At 47.2% G+C, this 18,454-nt stretch overlaps 1 long non-coding RNA gene across 1 annotated transcript in view; it reads left to right on the top strand.

The window, feature by feature from the left end:
* Nucleotides 1-18,198, top strand: part of LOC129406591 (uncharacterized) — a 71,857-nt gene extending 53,659 nt beyond the window's left edge. The window contains exons 4-6 of the long non-coding RNA XR_008631092.1: nt 10,485-10,662; nt 11,216-11,396; nt 13,764-18,198. This is a non-coding gene — a long non-coding RNA (uncharacterized LOC129406591). The remainder of the gene's footprint in view (nt 1-10,484; nt 10,663-11,215; nt 11,397-13,763) is intronic.
* The last annotated feature ends 256 nt before the right edge of the window (nt 18,199-18,454 follow it).

Genomic DNA, 18,454 nt, shown 5'->3' with positions numbered 1-18,454 from the left:
ACACATGTACACATACATGCATATACACATATTTGTGTATGTATATATATATGTGTGTATGTATACATACACACACATAAAGGAACCTTTATTCCACACCTACACCCCAGTTCACAAGGTGTCCAATTTCTTCACATCTTTTTCAGTATTGTTTTTATTATTTTTGAAAATGGCTATCCCAGCAGGTATCAGGTCATAGTTTATTGTGGCTTTCAGTTACATTTCCCTGGTGTTGCAAATCTTGCAGTCTGTTGGCCATTTGAAGGCGGTCTTTGGAGAATTTTTTTTCACATTCTTTGCCTATTGTTTAAATATCTTTGTTTATTTGCTGTGGAGTTGGTGTACCTTTTATCGAGTGTAATATGTTTGTGGGTATCTCTCCCCACCCACACACACAAACACACGCATTTCATCTCTCTGGTGGCAAGTATGTTTTCCCATTCCATAGTTTTCTTTTTGCTCTCTGCATTTCGATGCAGAAACTTTATAACCCAAATTCTTAATCCATTTTGTGTATAGTATAAAACAAGGATTCAGTTTCATTCTTATTCATTTGTATATTGTTTTCCCAAACCCATTAATTGGAAAGATTTTTCTTCTTTTTTAAGTACTTCCTTACTGCAGTGTCAGAGGATCGAACCCTGGACCTCACAATATATAAGCCTTGGGCTCCACTGCCAAGTCACACCTCTGGCCCCTCCCTTTGTATATTTGTGATTCCTTTATTGAAGATCAATTCACCCACGTAATCATGGATTTATTTCTGGGCTTTCATTTCGTTTCCATTGGTCTACATTTTCTGTCTTTGTGCCCTTTAATTACCTCCTTAAATATATGATAGACTTTGCCAGTGCAGCCATTAATCTTTTGACTTACGTTAGGGAGAACTCAAAAAACTTTTTCTTTTGGTGTTTGGGCCATATCCCGCCGTGCTACAGGGCGTCCCATGGTGCAGTGCTCCCGGTCACTTCTGCAGTTGCTGGAGAACAAGCCCGAGGCTTCTGCATGTGATGCAGCCCTGCCACGGGGAACCTTTTTGAATCACAGATTCATTGGTGACAGACCTATTCTTATTTTTCATTTCTTTATGATTCAGTCTTGGTAAATTACGTGTTTGAAGTAAGTTGGCCATTTCTTACCTGTCAAAAAATAATTTGTTCATAAGTCTCGTCCTTTTTTATTTCTGCAACATTAGTTTTCATGTCTTCCCTTTTTGATTTTGAGTTTTCCTTATTTCTTATTTTAGCTAGAGGTTTATCTTTAGAAAAAAAGAGTTGATAATTTTTTTAAAAATTGTTTTAATCCTTTTTTTGGTGCTCTAATGTTTATTATGTTCTTTCTTCTGCTAACTTTGTTTAGTAGTTTTTTTTTTCAAGTTCCTGTAGATGTAAGTTAGCTTGTGTATTTGGAATTCAGAAAATGTGGCCCAGAGAGGTAGTACGTAAAGTACTGAATGGTAAGGTGCCTCCGTCCATGCTGCTGACTCAGGTTTGATCCCTGGCCCCTGCATGTATTGCGAGGTGTAGTTGCTTGCCCCATTTCTGGTCCAGAGCCTGTGTTCCCAGAAGCCTTACTGGTGCTTGTCCACGTTGTGCAGTGACATTCTACCCTATCAGGTGTCCCACTGTGGTAATCCTCTCGGCTTTTTTGGGGGAGTGGGGATCATACCCGGCGTGCTCAGGGGTGACTCCTGGCTCTGCACTCAGGAATTATTCCTGGGGGTGCTCGGGATATGGGATACTGGGGATCAAACTCAGGTGGCCGCGTGTAAGGCAAACACCCTCCCCGCTGTACTATTGCTCCAGCCCCATCTGTGGTAATCCTTTTGGGTTTCAGAATTTTGTTCCGCTTTTCCCCTTCTCCTCAGCTTTTTTCCTGCTTGAGTTTCACACTTTTTTTTTTTTTTTGCTTTTTGGGTCACACCCAGCGATGCTCAGGGGTTACTCCTGGCTTTGCACTCAGGAATCACTCCTGGCGGTGCTTGGGGGACCATATGGGATGCCGGGGATCGAACCTGGGTCGGCCGCGTGCAAGGCAAACGCCCTACCCGCTGTGCTATCGCTCCGGCCCCTTGAGTTTCTATTTGGTGCCATGACTCAAATCAGATTTTACTTGTTGTGCCTTTACGTCTTTGATGTGTCTTGTATTCTGGCAGGGGTAATTCTTTCCTCTTTGTTCTTTTAAACTGTCCCTGCCTTGTGCTTTTCCTGCATGCCTACTAGACTGTATTCCATGAAAAACCTTGGACGTTAAATTTACAGATTGCTTTGAGAAGAGTTGATGTCTTTGCAGAATTGATGTTTCTTGTCTATGTTTTCTTTAAGATCTATATTTTGATCATTTTGGTATACACGTAAGTTGTATTACTTTCATTAAATACTGACTTTGTGTGTGTTACTAGCCTAAGGAAGTAAAAGACAATTGCTAGATGGTTTCCTTTGCACTTGTAATGTGAACCGCTAAAGGAAACAAAATGGCAAAAAGCATCAAGACTTATCAGTAGATGAATTGGCACTAAGGGGTTAATGATTTTCCTAAATTTAAAGGACAAATTAGGAAGAGCATCCAGTTGTCCTCACATCTGAAGCAGATCATGTACTTTCTTGTAAAACTTATTTTGACTAAATTAAAAACAAGGGCAACAAAACTAACCCCTAGACTCGGTTAAAGCTACGGTGGTTATTAGAGAGGAAAAAAGGTTTGGAGGTGCGCGGGGGAGGGAGGAAGAGTGGAGAGGGTCTCTGTAGTAATAATGCTCTGAGTGGCATTGGGACCTTGCAGGGTGTCTCGTCAGCTTTATGTACATCCAGAGGCGGGAGCTGAACTCCTGAAATTCTCTCAGATTTTAGTCGAAAGCTTTTAGTCCATTGATCCATCAATTGGAAAACAAAATGAAGAAGGAAATCACTTGTCTTCTGCAACGGGGATAGTTTGTTCTCTCTTTCAGACTAACCAAGTCACAGAGCAGGTCCACCCACATCAGACTTGAGAAGAGAAAGTCAAGATCAAACTGTGCTTGAGTGGTTTTTGCTTCCTTTCCTGTGGGTGCAGACCTTGATTATTTATGGTTTCTTCAGACTCCTGTTCCATAATTGATGATTATAACCACTAAACATATCCTGCGAGTTGTGCATAGAGTTAGATAACTTTGAAAAGTGTCTTGGTTTTAATGAAAAACTCTTCAATCAGAGGATGGTGGTGGGTTTGGAATCTTGGTTCTGCGCCCGGATCCCTAAACCTCAGTGCTCAGCAGGGAGAAGCTGGCAGGGGCTGGTTCTGGATGTGGAACGGGTGTGGCAGCTGCTTGTGACGGGGCCATGCATCATGGAGGCCAGCTGGGTGGAGTGTCGGAGATGATTGGGCCATATTAAGGTTGGGGTGTCTGGAAATTGTCTTTTCTGAATCTGAGGTGTCTAACAGACACACAACCATAATATACTGATTTTTACTTTATCGTCAGCCGTTTCTTTGTAGGCTGAACTGAAACAACTTAGTTCAAAGGACTCTTGATTGAAGACCAAGTGTTGCTTCATGTGACTCTGTATTCCCATTAGGCAATCACAGGTTTTGTACGCAGAGTTTCTGGAAAACATTTAGGGCCCTTCTTTTCAGGCATAATTAGTTGTTGGGGAATTCAGAACAAACTTGCCCTGGTAACTCCTGACCTTTCCACCTGCATATTCCTTAGACCCTGGGCCATACCACTTGAGATTGAAAAAATAAAAGTGATGGTTTATAACCAGAATTTCTCCATCATCAACTTAATGACTACATACTCTATCCTTACTTGGCTAGGAAGCAAATTATTTAGCCATATTCTTATTGATACATGCTTTAACATATTTCACAAGTGATTATTTCTCAACTTTCCTGTCACAAATGACTTGTGAATATTTACCTGTTTTTTTACTCTGACCAAGCTAGGATTTAAAAATATGATTTAAGTATAATTAGATTCTTATATTTGTATACCTTCTGTATCCAGGTATAAGATTTGAGAAAAACATCTGCTTTGTTTGGCCCACTTCCTTAGCCAGATTTTGCATAATTTGTTCTATTGTTTTGACCTCTTTTATCTCTTTAGTTTCACCATGACCATAACAACCACCATCATAGGTACCCATACATATTCAGTGAAGACCAGAATAAATAATGTTTCATACTTGTTTACTTGCAACTGTGTTATTCTTCTTTTTTTTTCTTTTTGGGTCACACCCGGCCATGCACAGGGGTCACTTCTAGCTCTTCATTCAGGAATTACCCCTGGTGGTGCTCAGGGGACCGACCATATGGAATGCTGGGAATCGAACCCGGGTTGGCAGCGTGCAAGGCAAATGCATGCTGTGCTATTGCTCCAGCAGCCCCTGCAACTGTGTTATTCTTATTAAATGTACTATATTTTTTGTAAAGTTTTATGTTCAGATATAGTCCATTGTAGACATACACCATGCTGTTGTAATCATTGAAGCTGCTGCAGCAAGTCATTCCTCTTAGGAATTTTTTTTAAAATCCTGTGTTATTTCTACTTCATTTTTCTGTCAGTTGAACTTTAAATAGTTGATCACTTCCCAAGGGGGAAAAAAAACAACTATTGATAATTCTGGTGAATAGCATGTTCATTTTCTGAGCAAGGGTTTGCATTTTAGTTTTCTGGCCAAATTAATACTGCCTTGTCATCTTGTTTATAAATTCTGGAACTTTGTAGTTAAGAGACGATAAATCCCCAGACTCCTCTTCTGATTAAAATTCCAGGCAATGAAAGAACTCCGTCGCAGCCACCAGACTCATGCCACATGTTTATTCCGTACAGACAAAATGTTTTTCTGTATCGCCCAAAGCCTTTGCCTCCTCCTCCTAACAAAACACGGTTCATCTGGCACTGCGTTCCTGACTGGGCAGACTCTTGAAAAGTGATAGTATCTTATGTGCTCTTGGGTTAAACACATCTTTTGCTTGTGTCCTGGGCTTCCCATAGGTCCTCAGAGGAATGCTGGGTCCCTGGGTCCCTAGCTTACCTTTGGGATGGGTGGGCAGGGCTGAGGGGCTATGTGGGGCGTCTGCGAGGCCCCTCTCCCACCTGCTTGCTTCCTGGCTGTGGCGTTTGCCAAGTGAGGGATATGATGGCTGGTTTGTCATGTGTTTTCGCAGAGCAGTGATGGCACCAGGCCAACCCCATTTAGCCTTTGTCTTTTTGTCTTGCATAAAATTGCCTATTTTGCACTTCACACGGGGGTGTCAGGCACGTCAGAGATGTTAGTTCTTGTCACACTGGCGTGCCATCTGTGGTCTCCTGGCATGGCAGGCAGTGCCTCAGATTGGCCAGAGTGTCCTGCACGGACCGGGCCCTCCTCCCTCAAGGCCATGGGCTCCGTTTTATTAAAGTTTGAGTTGACTTCATTTAGAGTGCTTCTAGAGTTTGAAGAGGGTGGCGAGATGGCACAGAATTCCCTGTGTTCCCTCACCCGGGCACTTCGATTGCCCGCTTGGCCATTCTCGGGCCGCAGTTGTCATAATTAAGGACAAGCCTAGGTACATGACGATTGACTCAAATCCACTCTTTGTCCAGATTCAGCCTCATTCTCCTAACAAACTCCCTGTTTTGTTGAGGACCCACCCCGGAGCAGCCGTTCCTTTAGCTGTAGGGTCTCTCTAATTCGATGACTGTGTCCTACCCAAGTCCCTGGTGCGGAGTTCTGTAGAACGTCCCTCGTTTTGGATCTTTGTCATGGTCCCCTGATGATTGCTCAGGGGTTCTAGGTCTCTGAGAGGAGGACCACAGAGGTGAAGTGCCCTTATAACCCATTGGTGTGAAGAGCAAATGCCACCCACATGTCCCCTGTGTGCTGGCCATCCCTTAGCCCCCAGCCGGGTCGGGTCGGCCCAGTGCACAGATCTTCCCCTGACTTGGACACATGCCACTGAGCAAGCACAGTGGGGACTTAAGTGGATAATTTTGTTGGCCGTTGCGATTAAAGCACACCTCTTGTTTGCGTGTCCTGCTGCTTTGTTTGGGGCTTTGGTGCACTGAAGAGTATAGACAGTTCAGAAGAAAGAAGACTTGCCTGGCCCGAGAAGGCCTGGGAGCGGTCCCTTGTGGAGAGTCTTGCTTCCTGTCCCTGTGTTTGGCGTCTGGGGTTTGTTCTGAGCGGCTCCATATTCCGTGCACGCCATCCTCACGCCCCGGGCACTGCTCCATTCGCTCATATGGCAGCACAGCTTGTCCTGTTTCTTCTCGCAGAAGGAGCCTCGTTTCTCACTGTGGGGGGAGAAGGTTTAGCGTAAGAACATTTTATCCCTCCCAAGGCTTATCAGGAAAGTAAACACCCAAATAATTTTTATTTTAATTAATTGGCTGGAATTTTTCCTGTGTCTAAGGCAGTCTTACAGGTTCATGTGTTTTCAAGCTCTCCTTCCTCTTAAGTCACGATGGGTGGTTTGTCTTTCCCACATCTCCACACTGGAAAGTCACGGAGTGCCTGGTGTCCAAATTACTGGCCACTCTTTTCTATTTGTGGCGCTTGTAGGGTGATGCTCGCAGTGAACTTTGTTTTTGTATTCAGCTTATCCTATTTACGTTGTCACTTCAAGCTCATTTTTAATCACGAACAATGATGGATTCATCTATTTTATTATGCATAAGAATATCCTTGAAATAATACACCCATGGTTATATGTATATAGACACCCACATACAAATACACTTGCATTGTTTCTATTCATTGAGTCATTTTATGTGCTCTTATGGAACTTACTTACTATTTCCAGAACCTTCTGGAAATCTTTAGGATAACAATAACGATCAATTTGAGTTCCCATTTGTTGGCATTTACTTTTCTTCATAGTTGCAAACTTTCAATAAGGACTACAGGGTAAAATGTATTCTCAGAACATTAGCATTCATGTTCTTTTCATTGTAATTTTATTTAAGGAAAGAGTGTTAGGGTATTTTGTATTTAAGTCGAACCGACTCTAGAGGTAGTGGTGGGGGGAGAAAGTTCACAAAATACATTTAAATAAGACTTTTGCTAACTTCATGGTCACTTGTTAGGACAGCTCAAAAAAAGACTTACGTTTTTAATCAACCAGCGGGGAAATCTTTCACCTGGCCCCTCAGATCTGCTTTCAGTCTCAGAAGATGCCTAAATTCACACGGGGGATTCCAACATGTTCTAAAATAAGCCTCTTTGGAAGTTTTCATCTCAGTATACAGTGGAGGGAAGCCCGTTCCATCTCGCGTCTTGGCTGGCGGAGGGGAGTGCAGTGTACCACTACCTTGTCTTACTATTACTCATTCTTTTTTCTAAGTGTGCATATGTAAGACCAGAAAGGCTATTTCTGAAGAGGCTTAGGGCCTTTTAGGTGGAAGATCTCTGTGTGTTTCCTGGTTCATGTTTCTGCAGCGAGTGAAGCAAACCTTAGAGTTGAGCTGTGGGATGGGCTGCGGGGGCCGGCTTGTACTGCTGAGCTCCGGCCACTGCCTCTTGCAAGTTTCTGCTCAGGTCACTAGCAGCTGGTCTGAAGGGACCTTCAGTCTGGGGCTAAGTGTTGAACCCTTGGCGGGGACAAACACAGAGATGAGGAGCCTTGGTGCCCTCTGAGAAACCCACACAGGAGAGAACCCTCTGAGAACCCTCTCCTGCACTGCGGTCCGAGCTCAAGTGTGCAGGTGATGGGGTTCTGCCTGTACTGCCCCTTGCAAGGAACTGAACTGGGAGCCACCTCCCAGCAGGCTGAAGCCTAGCTTCAGGAACCTGAACACAGAACTGCCCCCCCCAAAAGCAGACGCCCCCACATCAGCCCTCTGCTCAGTGGGGCCCATTCTTGGGCTCAGAGAAGTGGGGTGTGCACACAGATTCTTTTCTTCCAGCCACTGGGAAGTCACCTCCCGCACCCCAGCGCCAGCGAAGATTGAAAGTGTTTCTCCTGAATTTCCCTGGTTCATCCCAGGCTTTACTAACCGTGACCTCACTGAACGTATTGCCAGTGAAAAGCTAACTTCTTCAGTGCTTGTGCCAAGGAGATTCAGGCTCTCAGGCTCATGGTGGATCTTCTGTTCCCCACTTTGATTCTGCTTGGGTTTGGTCACCTTTCAGGGAAGGTGACCTTGAAGTCTTGCCTCCTCATGGAGTCGCCTGTTCACCCAACCCCCGACCCCCGAAACCCAAACTGAGTCAAGTTGCTGGTGGGTTCCGACACTCCCTGGTCAAGAGGGAGCCTCTTCCAGCTTGGACAGTTCCTAAGTGGGACTGGTGAGTGTCCAGTATCTGGTGGTTAGCTATCTGTCTCCGTCACACCAGGACACAGAAACCGCCATTGTCAGCTTACCCCATCTGATTTTGACTTGGTCCAAACCCTGAGCTTCTAAATGGGGTTGCACAATGGGTTGTAGGCCATTGTTCCTGACTCCTTAGATTTGTAGCACCGGCTCATTTGCATGGGGGGTTGGGTGGTACCCTGTGATGAGGCCAGGGCTGGGGAAATCCCAGGCCTGTTGATAGAAATGGCTGTCACTTGTGAGGGGCAGCTCAGACTCCCTGCAGCAGCTGGTGCCTCAGGTTTGGGAGGACAAGTCAGTCCCAGGACACTGGGAGAGAAGAGATGCGAGGTAGTGGGGGTGTTGGGGGGGTGTTGAGATCAGCAGTGTCAGCTTCTCAAGTGCTCCCTGGGGGAGTTGCCATGGATTCAAAGGCCTGTAGAGGCCAAGGAGCAGGCTAGAAGTGTCAGGATATTCACATCTGCCTGGGGTTCAGGATTGTGAAAGACAAGTTCTCCCAGTTATTGATTTATGAGCACATGTAATACAAGCCACCCCACCCGCTGACTATGATTCCAGCCTGAAGCCTGAATACTTTTAACTGGACATTCTTTCTAAAGACAAATTAACCATTGCTTCTTCCCAACCTTTCCACCTCAACTTATTTAGACTCTTGGGGCCAGAGAGATACTTCAAAGGTAGCATGTTTACATGCAGCTTAACCCGGTTAGATCCTTAGTACCACATAAGGTCCCCCAGTCATCACCAGGAATGCACTCTGAGCACAGAGGCAGGAATAAGCCCCAGAGTGGCTCCAAACCTCCCTGCCACCTCCGAATACATTAGCCCTTTTGGCGGGAGAGGATACCTGGGGCTTCTGTCACCAGCTCTGCATGGTCCCCCAAGCACTGAGCAGGAAGTAATCCATGAGCATTACTGGGGGAGGCCCAAAAAGAAACATTTTAAGACTCATAACTGAAAGTTTAGGATCAGCTGGGTAGATGGTCATGAGTTTGCCAGAACAAGTCCTTACCAAGAACAAGTCTTTACCGTTCTAAGGTTCTTTTGGGAATTGCGTTGGAGAAAGTGTTTACCTGGAGTTCTGGTGACGACTTTCCCGTGGGAATGGTCAGAGTTTTGCGGTATGCAGCTTGGTTCAGTCCCAGAATAAACCTGCTTTCTTTCCAAGGGTCCAGAACACGGTAGGGAGCGGTTGAGTTTTCAGGAATCTGTTTGTGAAAAGCTTTCTAACCTAACTTGGGGGTGGGGGGTTTTGTCCTGAGGGTGATGGGAGCCATCAAAGGAATTTCAAAGATGGGGTACAGGGATAGAAGTTATGGACTATTTCAGTTATTCAGGGCAAACTGATGGGGGCTCTGAGTGCACTTCCTGGCCCCCTTGCCTCCCCAGACCTCTCCAGTAGAGTGTGCGCGTGCGCATGCACGCTTGTGCAAAAGTGGAAAATAGCACTTTTAACTCTGTTTCGTTGAAAGCGAATGACAGGCTTGGATTTGCAGCTCAGTGGTAGGGCATATGCCTCCAGTGAATCCTGTGTCCTTGGTTCTGTCTGTCACCACTACACACCAAAAAAGTAAAAGAGAGTGATAGTAAAAAATAATTTTTTTAAAAAGAGAATGATAGTTATTCTTCCTGCACTTAAATTTTTTTAGAAGAGGGGTAACTGGTTGGTAAGAAGATGATGAGAAGGTGTCAGGAAGCATCCCAGCTATGATAAACACTGGGGAAAGGATTCCAGGCACTTCTGGTGGGTGGGCCTAGGCTGACCCATCTCCTACTTTCTGGCCCTGCCTCAGCCTCAGTCTTCCCGGTTTGGGTACTGGGTGCCTGGGGTCTCATGGCCACCATGTCGTGCCTTTGGCCTGTGTCCTTGTGTTGAAGGAGACTGTGAGGGCGTTCTGGGCAGAAGTATAGTCAGGCTGCAAGAAACCTTGAGGGATCTGGAGTGACTGCCGTGGTTTGGGGGAGGGGGTCAGTCACCTGACGGTACCCCTATTCCTATGTCTCCTTGCCTCTCCTTGAGGGTGGCATTTGTCCATGTTACTGTCAGCATGTTATTGTCAAAATAGGGACCAGAGATGGATTGGAGGCATTACTGGAGGAAATGCGTTTCTCTTGTGTATTTGCTCTGGATGAGGACTTTTATTCTTGTTGAGAAACCTATATTCAGAATAAATAATTATTCTCTCCTTCTCTCCCCTCCCCTGCCCAGGGAAATGTCATCCTGGTTGCAAAAATATCTGCCTGTCAGAAGTCGGGAGGACTGACTTCGGGAGGAGGCGGTGAGTCAGACTTGCAGGCGGAGGGGAGGAGGGCTCGAGTGAGCCTCCTCAGTCCGGAGGTTTCCTGGGCAACCGCTAGCGCAGCGATTAACTGCACAGAAGCACGAGGTACGTGCTTGGACACTGTGAGCCCCTTTTTAATCCTCCCGGGCTGCCCTGGCTGAGACCTCTGTTTTTGTCAGGTCTTTGTTTGTTTGTTTCTCATTTAAATAAATAAATAAATAAAAAGCTTAACACTTGATTATGGAAAAACCCACTTCCATGGAGACGTGCTTGAGGGCAGCCCCGTGTCCTTGCGTGCCCCTGGGGATACCTGTGTGTCTGTGTGTCTGTGTGTCGAGGCCACCTCCTTTAGAAAAGCAGAGCTGCGGAATGGCCTGAAAAAAAGCCCTTTGCGCAGGCCCACATGGGCGCTCATTCCCTTCAGGAGTGTGTCTGGTGGGTGGAGAGTCTGTCCATGCCGTTTCCCCTTTCCGAGTTCGTTCTGGATTCACCTATACAGAGAGGGGCTTAGTCATCCAGACCCTGCTCAGAGGCTGGAGCAGAGCTGGAAGGTGCCTATGGGCAGGGGGTGAGGGAGGAGGGGAGGGTCCCCTCGAAGACAGCCTGAGCGGGTTGCAGATTTTCCCGGAACCCTTCACTCTTTTCCTTTCCCTCACAGGTTTCCACTCACAACGACCAGGAGGATGTACTTAAAAATAAATAAATAAAAGGAAACAGACCGTGTTTCTCCTGCTGTGGAACACTCCCCGTCGCAGGCTGGACTGCAGGTGCTGAATTCCGCTTCAGTGAGCCATGTGGCGCCTGCGCAGGGCCCCGGCGGAAGAGGGCAGTCCTGTGAGGTAGGTGGCAGGCCAGAGGGCGGCAGTGTTGGGAACCGCTGGAGCCAGGCCACACTTGCAGTGTCATTTGGGCAGTGCTTGTTCTCTGGGGTGGTTAAACACTTTGGGTTGTGGGACCCGCTGCAAACCCAGATGTTCCCCACTGAGCACGGATGGGCTTTGGGACCCGGGTGTGCTTTTTAGTCACAATAATGGGGATTTCCTTTAGGGACGTTCCAATTTGAGCCTCTTTCGTAACCAACAACTTTTGAGACTCTGCTTCTACGGGAAAGTAAGTGGACTCTCCTATTGGGGTTCCCTTCTTCCCTGAGTCCTCGGACCTCAGAAAGGAGCTAGTGCTTCCCTTTATTCTAGCAGAAGGGAACACTTACTCATTCCTGAATTTGAAAAATTAGAAATTGTAAGTGTGTTGACTTTCTAAAAGTTCATTTTTGTGCCTGAGAGATAGTACAACAGGTGAGGTGCTTGCCTTGCACAAAGCCAACCTGGGTTCAATCCTAGGCATGGGCCACCGAAGAAGTCGACTAGGAGTGGCCCCTGAGCACAGAGCCAGGAGTAAGCCCCAAGCACTTCCAGTTGTGGCCCAAGTCCTCCCTTCCTAAAATAAACACTGACTTTCTTAGTGGCAATCATGGTACATTTCTAGCCTTAATTTTAACATGATTCACTTAATTACGTATTTGAAACATCAGACTAGCCTCCCTTAAAGTGTTTTTAAATATGTGTGGGACATAAATACGATAATGCTTGTTTTTTTTCAATTTTGAGATTTCCACTTTTGGCTGAAATAATAGTTTAGTCTTAGATGCATCCATTGGATGTCCCCTCTTTGACAGTCATTGTGGTAGACATTGTGGAGACAGAGATAAAGTCTGTCTTCATTTTCTTTTCTTTTGAACGTTTCCTTATTAGGGGCCACTCCCATTAGAGCCTGGGAGATGCAGGGCCCCTCCTAGCAGTGGGGAGTAATTTGATGTACCAGGACCACCAGGGCTACCCTTCAGCAGGACTTAACAGTAGCGGCCATGCAGTGCCCACAGCGAACTCAGGGCTTCACACATGCTAGGCATATGCTCTAACCCTTGAGCCATCTCTCTCATGGTGCTAATGAGCCAAGAGTAGAAACATGCAAATAAATACAGTAGGAACAGCAAACACTTCTGGAACACTTAGCTGTGTGCCAGGCTTCTAAGCATTCACTCTGACTTACGTATGAATCAACGCGATGAATGTTCCTCGACGTCCTTACTTTCTCTTGAATACATTAAGAACCAACAGGTTGAGTACTTGCTCAGGGTGATAAAGCTAGCTTTAGTTGATAGTCAACAAAGTTGTTCATTGGCGACTACTCTGTGTTAAGTGTGCTCAGAGCTGTCGTGGGGTGCCCTGGCCAGGCAGGAGAGTGTCCCGATAGAGAACAGGCAAGTAGAGATGTGGCTCTCAGAAAAGTTCCCAAAAGAAAGGTTCAGAGGAGGAGAAAAGACAAAATTTCTATAAGCATCTGTGGCACCATAAAATGTATAATGAGTGAGTTTATGGGTGGAATCGATGATAAAATATTGGAAAATGAGAGTGAAGATAAACTAGATCCCTGTATCATCAACAATAGGAGAAATTTGTTTTAGAATTTTCTTTCCAATGGGTATAATATGTGACAAAGTTTCGGTATTTAAAAAAATCCAGTGGAGGGGCAGGGGAGCTGGCTCGGTGGTAGTGCACTTACCTTGCATGTATGAGGCTCGGGGTTCGATCCCCAGCATCACAAAACAAAACAAAAGCCTGACCATGAAATAAAATTTAAAATCTAATAGAAATGGGAACCCTTTTTGAATGTTTAAAATGATTTTCCCAGTCTCTCAAATATTTTATTTAGGGAAACCTCTTGCCCTCTGTAGAAATATACGGACTAGTATTTGTTTTGTCAGCATTCAAGGCAAAAAATTCATTTCTCTCAGGTTAGAGGTTGGCATGAACTCTAGCCTGCTCTGGTCGGTGCATTGCAGATATCTGCAGCTCTTCCTCCCCAGCTTTGGTGACGAGATCTGCTCTTAGCAGCTCTCTGACCCCAGGCCTGTCCAGCTTGTCCACAGGTTCCGGTCACCCCTTCTTTCTCAGTGTGGCTGGCACCCCCGTGCTCCAGGCAGCCACTGCTCTCATGCCCAGACCTCGCGCCTCTGGACCGTTCTTTCTTTCTGCCCTCTTTCACCTGGACATATGGGTCCTGGCCCCTTGAATTTGAGATTGTCCCCTGCTTGCACAAAGGGTCCCTGGCTATTCTGGCTAGCGGCTGTCCTGGTGGCTCCTACAGACTGCCCCTAAGCACGTCACTCCTCATCCTCATGCGTGCTTCTGCCCTTCTCTCTTCAGATGCGCTGCTCCTGCCTCAGGCCTGTCTGTCCATCTGCTGCCGGGCGGCCTGCCTCTGTCCTGAGTACCTGTGATCTGACACCTGATTTTCCATGACCCCTGCCTCTGTCCGAGGCATCGTCATTGGTTGCAGACCCTCCCTGTCAACTCGCATCCCACAAGGCAAGTGCAGCTGGCTGTTCTTTCTGAAACACGGTGGCATGTTGTGCTTTGATTTGGAGGGGAGTCATTATGGGCACCTGCGCTGCCCTCTGTGGTTCAGGTGCCAGGCCGAGTCGTGTGCAGGAACCCCATCGCGGCTGGATGGCTCTGCGCCCGTCCCACCCCCGTTCTACCCCGTTCTTCACAGACAAGGGGAACATGAGCATTTTGCTCTGGGAGACGTGAGTTTCAGTAATAGAATGTTCTTATGTGCGGTCTGTGGTGTGGCCCAGGGAAAAGGTGTGTGAGGGGCACTGTGGTGCCTCTTTTGCCTCTTCATACGTCCTTTGTGTCTGGGAGCCCCTGACCTTTGTATCTCGCCTCTGAGCTACCTGTTCTCTGATGGGCTGTCGGGGGCTAGCACTCCCTCTCCCCCTACCCCTCAGCTCACAGGGAGATGGCCCCGTAGACACTGCTCGGTAGATATTGGTTTGCTGAGCATCCAGGGCTGCCAGTGAGAGGACCCAGCACTGCCCCTCTGTGACCAGAGACCATGTGTGTGGCAGCCCAGTGTGGCGCGGCCAAGACCCTTAGATCTGTGCTGGAGCCAATAGCACCTCAAGGGTCTGAGACCCTTGAAGGTTGTCGGTGCGTGCTGGGCTCACGGGCGGAATACTGTCTTCCACCTGCCTACCCCTGTCTTGGGTATCCGGGATCCCCGCTCCTCTGTCAGGCAGGGGAGTGGAGCACAGACCTCATCCTGACTCCCCCAACTCCTGCTGTTGACTCACACAGCCTCCTTGAGAAGGCTCATGGGACCAGTGGAAATTGAGGGAGAAAATAATGGGGTCACACACTGAAGGCTGGCTTGGTGTCCTGTGGGGAGGTGGAGGGCACCGTGTGCTGTGGAAGGCGGCGTCCTCTCTGCCGCACTGTCTCATCCGCCTCTCAGTCAGTGGGTGGTGCCTCTCGCTGTCGTCATGCTCAGCGTGGAACTGTTTCACACAGGATTTTCACTGTTCTCTCTGGTGCCTATTTTGGGGGTGCTTCCCAGCCAGTGCTCAAAGGGTCCCGTTCATGGATTTTCAGTGGAACCAGGTCACATGGGTTCAGTGTGAGGGCTTGAGGGGTGGTGCGTTTGAGCCCTGCAATGTTGGGACCACCAGGGGTGCACCCAGTAGCGTTTGGGGTGCTGTGTGGTGCCCAGAATCCACCCATTTTTAGGTGCATGTAAAGCATATGCCCTCACTTCAAACCCTGTAGGAAAATGGGCATGTGGAGGAAACCCCCCAAGTGTTGGACTCCCTCCAGGATGGTGCCGCCCATTCCAGTACCAGTTTGACCCATGATCCCTGGATATGTTAATACGGGGAAGGTTGCTCTCACTGTGCCTGGTGGAGATTCTGGCGTTGCATTTGCTGGAGCCTCCAGGAAGTCATGTATGTAGAGAAACACCTTGAGTCCTTAGCTTGGTGTCACTAAGGTGTCGCCCTGGAGAGAGCCCCCTAGCACCGCTGGCTGTGTCCCTGGTGACCCAGAAGCAGCCCCATGTGGGTGGCTCCGGTGGTCCCTGGCACTGCTGGGTCTGGGCGGCACTGTGTCCTTGGGCTCTTGCTTTGGGGCATCGGGCTCACTCATCCATGTATTGTTGGGAGTGGCCCCCGAATCTCAGAGCACTGCTTGGGAGCCTCCCTCTCACTTCCGAAAAAGGTCAGTGAAAAATGAAGGAAAAGATGAATACACGTCCTTGAAACATTCACAGTGGATTTTTGGAGGCCACAGGGTCCCCTGGGGCCTGCAAGGATACAGTCAACCGTGGGAGCAGAAGCCTGGCCAGGACAGCTTCTGGACAGCGCTTTCCTGAGATCTGCCGGCATACGGGGCCTGGGTTTGGCATGCCATTGCTCTCAGGCTGGTTATTTTGCAGCAGCTAAAACTATTTAAAGCTATTCATTGCATATAACTTAATTCATTATACACGAAAAAAATCTTCCTTGTACTAATCTCCCTCCACTCCCCCGCAATACAGTCTTTCTCAATACTTGGGGAGCACAGCCTAGGAAATGCTGATTAAAGATCTTGGAGGATAATTAGTGCAGATTGGTGAGGTTGAAGAGAAACTGTTCTGGGTCGGGGCACCCTGCTTCAGCTCTAGTCTTGAAGAAGATGAATGCTGGTGTTAATTGAGTTTCATCTGGATAGTGGGGCTCTCCGCCCACGAGAGTCCACGCTGGTGCCTTCCTCTCCCCCTCACCACTGCCAGCCGCTCTCTGGAGGTGGTGGAGTGAGGAGCTGATTTGTTATTTTTTCCTCTGCAGCAATGAGTTGCTATGATCTGCAATTTTGGGGGAAAAGGGAGCAGAGACACTATTGAGAGGGAAAAAAATAACCCAGACACCTACCTCCTAAGCTTAAACTATGTATTAGGAAATCTGGATGGTCATGGTAGTCTTAAGGTCCAATATCTCAAGCCTAGTTTTTGAAAACGTTGGACATAGTTTGGCATATGAATTTTGACACAGATGATGCCAGCCTTACGTCCTTACGTACTTACAGTGAGACTGGAGAGGGGGATTGCACTTGTGAAGCTCTAAATTTGATCGCCAGCACCACCAAAAAAAAAAAAAAAGAAAAGAGAGAAAGAAAAATAACGAGAAGCTGAGGGTTAACTCATGCAGAAAGGGAAAGCCAAGCGAAGGGGGAGGCTGCGTCATGACCGGGTTTTATGGCAGAGCCCGCTGGTGTCCCCTGGGCCCCACAACTCCCTCTCTAGAGATGCTGGCGCTTTGCTCCAGAACCAGGTGTTTGGCAGCTTCATGGCCGTGCAGTGAACTTCTGGCTTATTCTTGGTTGTTTCCAGAATCTTCCCTAAAGGACCGTATGTGTCTCCCTTGCTGTTTATACATGTTTCTCCCAGTGTTCTGTTCAGGAATGTGGGTGTTATGTCTCGGATCCCAGCTTCAGAATGGAGGCTGTACCATGTGGGACTTTGACCTGAGGGGGGAAGAAACACCTCTTGTTTAAGTTCCGCTCTTGCTACTTTGGTACTTCCTGCCACTCTCAGCCAAACCTAACTTGAGCCTGGCAAAGGCAGTTGTACTTTACTTACAGCTCTTAGTTCTGCACTTATATTCCGATTTTCACTGAGACGATTCCAAGGTGGGGTTATTAGGAAGGAAGCAACATGCCCTCAAGCACAACAGTTATGTGATCCTGTGTGCCAGCTTTGTGATGCTCAGGTCGCCAAGAGCGTCATCCTTGCTCGATGAACAAGCACACAGCCTCAAGAAGGCCACGTGGCACTTGGTTTTGTAACATTCATGCTTTGGCAGAGCTCCAGGTTTGTGGATTTTTTTTTAAAAAAAAAAGACGTTGGGTTTTTCAGAGAAATTCACTTGCGGCTTTTTGAAAGTGACAAACATGTTAACTGTTTTTCAGTCAATAATAGTCTTTTTTTTTTATTTCAAAGAAACCTGTATTGTTCTTCTATTTTCTTCACTTTTGTCACTTGGCGATTGGGACATCTCTGCGAAAGAATAGTTCAAAGAGGGAGTTTGTAGTTCTCTATCCTTAGTAGTATCCACATTAAAGGAAAAGAATCTTAAAAAAAAAAAATTCTGAGTAAGTGACAACTCCAGAACATTCCCCAGGTGGTGATGTAGAAATGAGGGTTCGGGTGGCCTGAGCGTGGCTCTGAAGTCAGCATATGCCACGTGGAGGCCAAGGAGAACAGGACGTGAGATGCCGGGCGCTGGCTGCTGGCCTGGACTGGAGTGGGCAGGCTGGCAGACCAGGCCTGAGGGCAGGTGGGGCCCAGCGGGTCTGGGGAGCTGGTAAACCAGGCCCAGTGCTAACAACTCATTGGCAGCAGAAGCTGCAGTTGAAACAGGCATCTTGACCCACTGCCAGAGCTCCTTCAAAGCCATTCCCTTTTGTCATCTCAGAGTGAACACTTAATTAGCACAGCAGCCTCTGAGTGTGTTTCTGGGAACACTAAATCTGCAGGTCTCCTGCATTAAAAAAAAAAAAAAAGATTCTGTGGCAAATAAAATTGGAACTATGTGGTGGTCTTACTCACCTCCTGAAAATCCACAGGGCACTCTTAGCACACTTAAGTCGACGGATGAGTCTAAGATGTAATGGGCCCTGTTAAACTTTGTTTACCCCAGTTTCTGCAAATGAAAATTGTGTCTTCTTAAACTTGGAACTCCTTTCTGATTCTCTTAATGAGCAGTTAGCATTGGTCTTGGAAATTACCCTCAGAGTGGGTCGAGTGTCTGAGAAAAACGCATGATTTGACCCAACAAGAGACTTCTCAGAGCTCCACTTGCTCTTACTTGCCAAGCTTTAGCTAGTCACTTCAGGTTAAGCTTGAGATGGCTTAAAATCAGCTCTTTCTGTGAGTGAATGCAGAAAGTGAGTTACTTCCAGGTGGGACCTGGGTGGTGGCACCTCTGTGGTCCGCAGGAAAGCAGCTGCCAGCCCCTGTCAGGTGCTCATTGGCTGTCAGAGGTAACTCTTGGCTGTGGTTCATGAGGTTAAAGGTTGGT

Source organism: Sorex araneus, chromosome 1, assembly GCF_027595985.1.
Source record: "Sorex araneus isolate mSorAra2 chromosome 1, mSorAra2.pri, whole genome shotgun sequence".
NCBI lineage: Eukaryota > Metazoa > Chordata > Mammalia > Eulipotyphla > Soricidae > Sorex > Sorex araneus.
Note: the sequence above shows the minus strand (reverse complement) of the source record. Positions and strands in the feature narration are given on the sequence as shown.